Below are 9,983 nucleotides of genomic sequence, written 5' to 3' on the forward strand. Positions count from 1 at the left end.
AGGAATGAGCCTGTGGGTCCTTCCTCGGGCCAGGGCTGGGTCCTACACTTTTGGAGAGGGAGTTGAAAGCTCAGCACTGCCAAAGGGAAAGGAGGATTTGTAAATTCAGGGGCCTCAGAGACAGGATGCCACATGGTTTTCCTAGACTGGTGTCCAGCCTTGGACGTGGGACCCCATCAAGCTCCCAAGCATTTGGCACCCAGGGCATCCCAGGAGACAAGGGCTGCTCCTGGCACCCAGCAGAGCCAGCTGCACCACCAGCTTGGCTCAGGCACACCCTGAGGATTAACAGGAAAACAGCAAATAGACAATCAAGGTTTTTCTTTTCCTCCCATCTCCCCTCTCCTACCCCTCCTCCATCTCCAAGTGAAACTTTAAATATATGATTAAAATGACCTATTAAAGGAGAGACTCATTCCATTTGAGTGTATTAACAGTGATTCTGTGTTGGCTGAGGAAGAAAAAAAATCCATAATCATAAGCATTATTAAAGAATAATATACTTTGAGGGCTTTTTGTTTTCCCCTTTAGATAATGTAAAGCCTTGAAAAATAGACATAGAAACAAAGAAATAGAGACATTGTGTTGCCCTGCTACAGAGACCAGGGCACTCAGGGAAATTACCTTCCTATTTTTAGGCATGTTTACAACATATCTATTTGCAGTATTGCCTTTGATCCTAAACTCTAATTTAAATGATTCCTTTAAATGCTTGGGAGATCCAGAGTGGAAATAATTAGAGATGGCCTGAAGTCAGGAGGGTTCTGACAAAGCAGGGGCTGGGCTGTGTGGGATGGATGCAGGAGGTACCATGTGTGTGAACAAGCAGCAAAGGGCACAAACCAGCCCAGCTCTGGGGCAGCTCCTACCCCAGCAGCTCTTCAGCTGACTTCAGAATCAGAGAAGTCACAGTCAAGCTACAGGCAAACACAGGCTGGTGTTTTTATTTACATGTCCTTGTGGTGCCCTTGAGGGAAGAGACTTCATTATCATAAAGAATATGTTTTTATTCCACTACATAAGTACTACTTATTATAGTCTCATATATTTTCTGACACAACCAAGGGGTCTTTATTGTTGTACATCAAGGTCACTGACAAGTAATATATTCAATCTATTAAGTTATTAGGGAGATAAATAATTTGGATGCAAGCTGAACTCTGAACTTTTACCTTTTCCCCCCCACAGAGGGTAGTTTCTTGGCATTCATACTAATCTTTCTTGTGCTTGAATAGTAATTCCATTAGGGTTATGACTGCAGCTGTACATATGCAATGACCTCAAACACAATTTCTTTATGGAGATGGGCAATAGGAATATTAAAATTTTAAGCCAAGGAGGATGCATGTAACTTTATTTATTGTAGACAAATCCTGATATTAAAGGATAAGGAATAAATAAAGATCAGCAAAAAAAAATCCGTAAAGTCTTGATTTAATGCAATTGCTTTTTAGTGTCTTCTGGTCTCAGACTGGCACCTCGTTGAAAAATACCTACTCAAGGATCAAGTGTGTCCTGACTGACTTGGTGGTCTCTGGGTGTTTCTTTTAAAGTAACTTCTCAACACCCTGGTTCTGCCCCTGCCCAGAGATAGACTCCCCAGCTTATTTGTGACTTAATCCAGAGGTTGTTACAGGTAATTAGTGCCTGAACCTGGGCCCTCTGTACAGGCCACACAAGGTTTTGCTCCCTGCAGGACCTCAGAGCAGACCCATGTGAGCCAGGTCTGTGCAGTGCCAGGAGCCCCTGGGGGCTCCAGCCTGGCAGTGCCCAGGGAGCCGCAGTTGTGTCACCACACATATCCTATCAAATCCTTCCCATTCCTGATAAACCAAGCTGTAGAAACTGTGTGCCTTGAAAGAGTCACATGTGAGTGTCTTGTGCTGAGCCCTGGGGAAGTGGAGCATCACCCATGAGTGCTGCTTCCACACCCTCTGGGTGTGGGTCTTCCCCTCTGGGATGCAGAGCCTGGACACCCTCCCTGTGCCCAGACCAGCCCTGGGTACCACAAAGTGCCAGGTGCCCTTACCTGGGAAAAACAGTCCAAAATGGGCACCACAAAGAAAAGCTGTGCCAGGCCAAGCCCAGCATGGGGCTGGGATGGGGCTGGCAAGGGCAGGAAGCCAGTGCCAGGCTGGGCAACCTGAGGGGCAGAAGTCCTCCTGTCCTGGCTCAGTCCCTGCTGTTTTCCCACACCTTGGTCTGACCCAGCAGGGCACTGCCAGCTCTTGGGCCAGGCTGGGGACACCAGTTGCACTATACAGATTTAAACTGGAATTTCAGTCTCTCTGGGGTCCAGGCTCTGTCATCACTCCAGCATCTTCCTCTAGGCTGATGTCATGTTGCAGGAGGTTGGGATCCTGCTGTCAGGAATGGTGTCTTTGCCAAAAATCACATCATACATTTAATGGTCCTTGACAGCCAATGTGTTAAAGCTGTTTTCATGTCAATTCTCTTTTTAATTTAGACTTATAATGTCAAGAGAATGTTTTCAGCAAGGTTTACATAGGTAGTCTAAATAATTAACTAAACTTTGGAATGAGCTTTTCTCTACTGAGAGCAGAATGAAAGAAAAAAAGCAGTAAGACTTTCCTACCATGACCATTAATTTTCCTATTGAAAATACCAGGATATTCAAGTACCTCTTTATTTTAACTAGTAGAATACTTAGTTTAATGAAAAAGGAATTTGGATAATTGAAGTTACCTCATTAAATTCTAAGCCACCAGAAGCTGCCAGTAACTGTCACCTGTTGCTAGAAGTGTCCAAAATCCTATTACAAAACTTCTTAATTCATAATGTCACATCTGGGGAAGTGCAGAGCACCAAGGATCCCAGCTGCAGCCTCATTCACCCAGTCCTGCTCATCAGCACTAGTCAGGCACAGGCTGACAGGATCCTGTACTTGGGGCTGCCATATATGCCAAGAAATCACCTGTGGTTATTACTTCTTATTCTGTATTTATGAGGTTTTGGATTTTAGTTTTTACATTAGAAAGCCAGTTCTCATTAACTCCTGGGCTTTCTAGAGCCATCACTGTTAACTAACCTGTTTTATTTTTCCTCCCAAAAACTAGCTGTGCTGCTCCTGCCTCTAATTGTCAAGGGTGAGGTTTAATTCCTACTGCAGAAGCCAAACCCACCTGTAGTGTGATGCTGCTGCAGTCAGAGTTCAAGCACTTCTTTTCACATTCTCCATCCTTGCTTCTTTTTTCTTCCTCCCTCATTTATCATCCCCTGCCCACACCCTCTCACCACTCCTCAGTGTCTTCTTCTGACTAGCAAATTGCTCAGGGGCTCAGAGCAAGTTGCTCCCCTGGCACCTGCAGCCCTGACTGTGGTTTTTCCTCAGTTTTTCCCCAGCAGTGCTTGTTGAGCGTTTGGGCTGGTCCAGCTCTTGCATTGCAGCAAACAGTGAGCAAAATTCCCTTAACATCACCCCACCACTTTGAAATCAAATGTCCCACATGAACTGTTAATTCAGATTTAATCAGAACTTTTGCTGATGGGATAACTACCCCTGGATGGTAAGGGACACCTGCTGCAGAGGGCCATGCCTGGTGTGCTCCTCTCTGGCCTGACTTCAGTAGTTAGTTGGTGGTTACTGAACTTGCAGGAGTCACCAGGCTGCAGTGAGGCTGTTCTGCTCAGTCCTGCCAGGCCTGGTCTTGAGCATGGACACAAAGTCAAGCAGAGCCCAGATCTTCAGGACTCTCCCCCAGCAGCCAGTCCCTTGCCCAAGTCTGCTGTTCCATGAAGCCACCTCATGTCAGTGATGGATGGTCTGTCAGGTGATGATAGCACTGCATTCTGTGGCCCAGCTGTCTGGGCACTCCCTGTGTCATCAGGGTAGTTTTAGGCCCTTTTAAAGGAGCAGTTCTGCCCCAGGATCAGGTCTCCTCCAGGCAGGGTGGGCTGGGGTTGGCTCCAGGGCTCTGGGGAGCACAAACCCTCACTCTGCTAAGGAGGGGGGAACAGAGGAGGGTTTAGCTTTGCTGTTGCAAATCAAAAGAATGACATGGATTTGTGGCCTATCATCTTTGACAGCCTCCTTTAAACTGCTTATTTTAAAACAGGATAAACAGAGGATTAATAACCTTACAGAACACAGAGAGCCTGGCTCCTCCCAGGGCAAAGGCAGCAGGAAAACCTCTGCAGCATCTCGGGGAGGATCTCACCCACCACCTGCCCTGCACCCTAGAAACTGTGTGCCCAGAAGCTGTGCCCACCTCACTCTGCAAAATCATCCTGCAGGCTCAGGATAAGGCTCTGATTCAGTTATAGAAATGAGGTAATACTGAAACCTGACTTTCCTCTGTGCTGCTTCAAGTGAGGGAGAGGAGTTTGTGTTGGTAAATCTGAATATTTTCCTAATCATCAAACCAGAATTACTAAGGTCACATTTCAATGCTGAGGATCAAAGTATTTTCTCCTCCCACCCCCATTCCTGTTGGATAGAAATGCTCATTCAGAACATACTTGTAAGTTAAAGCTGTTGAAAAATACAGTTTCCCCCACTAAACACACACACTTGCTGGTGAGCAGCAGCACCAGGGAGCACAGCAGGTTGTCTCATCCACATCCCCTGTGTCACTCAGACATTACAGGACAAATTTTCCACCCAGCCCCAAAGAGCCTGCAGGGTGGAGGGGCAAGTGAGGAGGGAAGAGCAAGAAAGTCCCTTTCACATTCCTGCAAGACCTTGCTGACTTGAAAACACCACATTTTCAGCAAAGCAGCAACACATCTAATAAATCACATCTGTACACTGCTTTATTCAAAGGCACTGACAGTTTAGGATTGACGACACCCAGGGCAGCCCAGTGTCAAGCACTCCTAATGAAAACTATCCCATTTTGCTCCAGTAGTAGCAGCTGCCAACAGACATAATCTACTGGCATATGGAGAAGGCCATGCTAATCCCTGCAAGGTCATTAACAAGAGGGTGAAAATTACATGCAAAGCACCAGCTGTGGCATCCCCTGCTCCCTCACACTTGATGTAGCAGGGGCAACAGAGGTGAAAAATGCAAGTCCATCTCAGCAGGCCAAGCATTTATCTTCAGAGCACAGCTATTCTTTTCCCCTTTCCCCAGATCAAGGCTCAGCACAGCTGAAATTCTCCCTGTGCAGAAGAGCACAGAGCCTTTCACAGGTGTCATTTCTGACAGTGAAAACAAGCAACTTGAGAGTTTAGCTCCAAGTCAGCAGCACTGCAGGGCAGGTGGAGCAGACAAGCCAACAAGGTCTTGGCCCACCTTGAGTGGGCTGTGCTCTGCAGGAGGCAGGGGCCATGTCTAACCTTCCCCAACAGCCTGTCAGCACTGGCACTGTGTGGGCCAGGTGTGGGGGTTTCCCCTCCTCAGACACAAACAGGATCTTCACACCCTTCCTTACAAGCATTTTTTTCTTCAAACCACAATTACAAGCCTGATCTTTATTTTTTTTAACACCAACTCTGATTTCCCAGGTCCCTGCTGGCTCACCCTCCTCAGACCAGGGATCTCACCTTCCATGTCCATGCAATGTCCTGCACTTCTATTGACACTTGGCAGGGGGTACACTCTGCTGCACTTCCAGAACACAGGGGTCCAAATGCCCTTAGAGCAATGAGGAGCAACACTAGACCAGGCTAAGGAAGTACCAAGTCTCCAACCTATCTTCCCTCCAACCCTAAATCTGCAGATAAGGACCCTGTGCACTCCCTGCAGACTCACCTCAGATCCCTACACTTCAGCATTCACATGCACACACAAGCCCTGCTTCCAAAATGCCAGACTCACTCCCAGAGAATATTCTACCCCATATTTGCAGGGGAACTCAGGATCTGGTTTTGTCTTTTCATTAAATAATGAAAAAAATTATAATCAATAAATCAAAAAGTCTGTTAAAACCCCCCAGCAGCAACAACTACCTTAAACAAATCTTTTCCAATTTAAACCCCAGCCTGCACAACGATCAATCCCTTAAACCCCATGATTGTTGACATTACTTTGGGTAATGTTTAAAAACATTAATTTCAAAAAATGTAATAGGAAAAAAGCTCTTTAAATCGGCAAAAAAGATAAATGGTCTCCAGCAGCCTGACCTTTTTCCATACCACAGTGACATTGAATCATTTTAAAGTTATTTACATTTTCATTCTTCCTTGGAAAAAATGTTGACAAGGCTTTCACGGGCTGTAATGGATCCTCAGCAGCATCTGAGGGAAGTGTAACTGCATCAAGAGCCCTTCCTCAATTCCTCTTCACTGCTTCACACCAAACAGCTTTAATTAATGAAGGAGAGGTGACTCCAGAGCAAGCCCTCTCATCAGCACGCCTGGCTGATCTGTGGGAGGGGACACAGCCCCCCAGAACACACCTAATATAACCCAGGGGTCAGGTGGGGTTTTAACCACCAGTGTCTTCCTGCCTTAAGCATTTGTGCCTTCAACTCCACTTCTCACAGATGAATTTGACCTCCAGGCTCATCATTGCCATCAGGCTGCAGGTTGATCTGTGACAGCTGAAAAATACCCCAGATAAGTCTTGGCTTTACTTTCCCATCTGTAACCGGAGCTTCCACCCACTGCCAGCTCACAGGAGGCAGCACCAGGGCAGGCTCAGCACAGCACAACGTGTGTCCTGCGGGTGCTGCAGGTAACAGCCCTGCAGGCACAGCTGGAGATACAGCCACGTAGCCAGCAGAGCTGCCAGCAGAGAAACATTCCAAAAACACCCTCACCCCAGAGCCACGGGGCACAGCAACACCCCCAGAGCCCAGGGCAGCACAGAACTGTGGCTCTGCCCTGAGTGGTGCTGGGGCAGAGACCTGTTCCTTCCCAGAGCCATTCCCTGGGGCAGGCTGGAGACCTCTCCCCACACTAACTCACTGCAGGAGCAGCCTTATAAAAATAAAGAGGACTCTGGTTTTCCCTTTCTCCATCCTCTGCTGAGCATTTGGGGCCTTTCTGCCAAAACCAGCAGGAAATAAAACATGAGCCACACTAGGAGCAGGAGGGGATTCCACGTCCCCACAGACACAGCAAACTGGGGGTGATGGGACCAGATGCAGCCCTGGCTCACGAGCCTTCAACAGACTTTCATTACACTCCTGCTCCCAGTTTTGCCCCAGATATCCCAGCCCCCTCCAGCCTGCTGGGCACAGCAGGGAAAGCACAACTCTACCCAGGTTCCCTCACTGCAACTTGATCCCCAATTGGCTTGATAGAATATTCATCCCAAGTAACACATCAACCCACAGAGTGATCAAGTTCCAGCTGTGCTGCACCTGAAGGAGAAACGTGGGCTCACCTTGACTCCAAGGCTGTGCCAGGGCCCCAAAACCTATGAGGGCTCCAAGGAGAGGTGCAGAGGGTTCCACTCTCACCCCCAAGCATGGAAGGGTTTCCCAGCCCCAGGGCACAAGGCCATGGCTTTTGGCTGCACGTCACAGCCAGGCCAGACACCAGCCTGCAAACATCTGAGCTGCGTGCTCAGTGACGGCAGTGACAGCTCCTGGGGACACTGCTCAGGAGCTCACTGCTTCACCCTGCCTTTGGCCTGAGCAGTCAGACAGGACAGCCCACCACTCTTCTTATGGAAAGGGGAAAGAAATATCCCAGCTGGTCAAAGCATTTCCAATTAGTGCTCTGCCAAGCTTCAACTAACACAAGAGAATTCATTTCTGAAAACGATGATTTTCCTGTTGTCAAACTGAGCAATAAAGACCTGCACAAACCTGTGTTTCCAAGGACCTGGGCTGGAGCTCAGTCTCCAGGCTGACTCAGGGTGGTTTCCTGCCCCTGGTGCAGCAGCCTGGCTGGTACCAGCAGCCCACAATTAGCATGCAGCATATTAATCCATGCAAATAAATGAGCCTGGTCCTCTAGTCCAGAAAAACACTTGGGGGAGCAATTCTTTATTTCTGAGTGTATGATTAGTACAAATTAAAACCAGAATAAGTTTTAATTTTGCCATATCAGACAGGTTCATCAAAACACCCCTATCCCCCAGAGCCAAGTCCCAATAAGAGCATAACGAGGGGCTGGTTCAACTAGAATGATTAGGATTGTCCAGGAAAATTAATTTTGAAGTTCATGGCCACCTTCTGTCAGACCCAGGCCACAGCAAGGGGAGTGTGTTCAGAAAATGAAAATGAAAAGGCTGTGCTAAGTACTGCTGGTGGCAAGGAACAGAGGCAGGATCTGGCTCTGCTCCTTCTCAATCATAAAAACCCCATCTAATATGAAGCCAATTCAACAGGATAAACTCAACAACTGGAGCTCCCAAACAAGGAGGTTTGCTCTCCAAATCCTCCCTCATTTAGCTAAAGGCTCCCATGGCCCTGGGTGAGGGCTGGTCAGAGCCCTCAGAGCAGTTGCTGCTAGAAGGGGGCCTGAGGGGCTGCACACAAAGTGTCTCTGCTTTTCAAATCATCATTCATAACTGACAAAACAAAACAAATACAACAAATCCTACTCCAGCTTGCAGCACACAGCAGGAAAAGCAGCATGGTCTGGCCTCACAAAATGCAACCAACAAACAACTCCAACCACTCAAGTCCAAGCTGGGTTAAGGTAAAGTCTTGTTACACATCCAGCTGAGACCATCCCAGGTTTGCTTTGAGGATTTTTAGTTGAGAAAAAAACCCAACCTCCCTATGGATGTAAAGAAACAGACACTGCTACAGCCCATACAAATGCCAGGACAGAACCTAGGAAACACCAAGCACCATGTTCTGGAGATAAGACTAGTCCCACAGCCCACAAAGTTACAACAGCCACCCCAAACCCAGCCCACACAACTGACCTTCATCTGGAGAGAAGGCTCAATCCCAGCTGTTCAGCACAGTGTCCCCACAATGCTTAGAGGACACCAGGAACCACCACAGACACAGCCCTAGAACAGGGCAGACAGGGGCCATTAAATAACTCCCCTCTGGCTTCACCTGCAGAGCCCAGGTGAGACTTGTTGAGGCTGGTCCCTCTTTATAGGCAGGTATGAATAAATCAGCTGGTTTGAGTGGAAATAACTGTTGCAGCCCAAGCCCTGCCTGGCCCTGGGGTTCACCCCCCACCCCAGGGCCCCCCTTTCCCTCTGCTGCTTTGCACTTGTGTTAAACACCTCCTGATTTACACCCCTGGAAGAGAGGAGACCCTGGCATCACACCCCCCTTAATGGGCTATTTCCACAGATTGAGAACGACCTCCTCCCTCGGAAAACCAGAAGTGATTCCTGAATTAATTTAGATTTCCCAGTGCCTTGTTAGCCCAGCTGGAGGTGGCAGCTTCATCTTCTCTGCAAACACTGCGGGTCCCGCTGGGATACTCAGCACTTTATAAACCTGTCAAGCCCTTAAAGCCACTGACCATGAGGCTTCACAACAGAACGTGTGGAGCTTTATGGCCACACACACGCCAGCCCTGGAGAGGGGAACCAGCACGGATGGCTTTGGAAGTGAGGGGATGTTGTTTTGTGCCGTGGTTTCATTTAAATATGAGGCGGGGGAAAAGGGGGAGAACGCACTGAATGATTTATTTTAGAGCATCCAAGCTGCTGCCAACTGCAGTGCTTGGAGAGCATATGTATGTACATGGGAAACAGGGGATTGTCTCCAGCATCATTTGCATTTGTTCCTTCCCTCCCTCACGCACTGAGTGGTTTGAAAAGGCCTTATCCTGGAGAGGGCTGGAATACCTGCAGCTCCTGCAGAAGTCAGAGCCTTCTGGGTGCACAGCACCTGATCGAGCTGGTTTTCATTTACAAAACATATTGTCCTGCCACATCCCCCCCATCCCCGCCCAGCACCTCCAATGCTGATTTATTTCCTCTACTCTCCCAACAAGCTTCAGAAGAGATCTTTATTTATTTTCTTTTTATACAAGCAACATTGATCCAGCATCTCAGGACCCTGCTCCTCGGCAGGCAGCTCCCTACAGAGCCACACAGGCAGTGCCTCACCAACCTGCCCTGGCAACCCCTGGGATGCTCCTGCTCCCTA

This window comes from Chaetura pelagica, unplaced genomic scaffold (assembly GCF_000747805.2).
Source record: "Chaetura pelagica isolate M959 unplaced genomic scaffold, ChaPel_1.0 scaffold405, whole genome shotgun sequence".
In the NCBI taxonomy this organism is placed as follows: Eukaryota; Metazoa; Chordata; class Aves; order Apodiformes; family Apodidae; genus Chaetura; species Chaetura pelagica.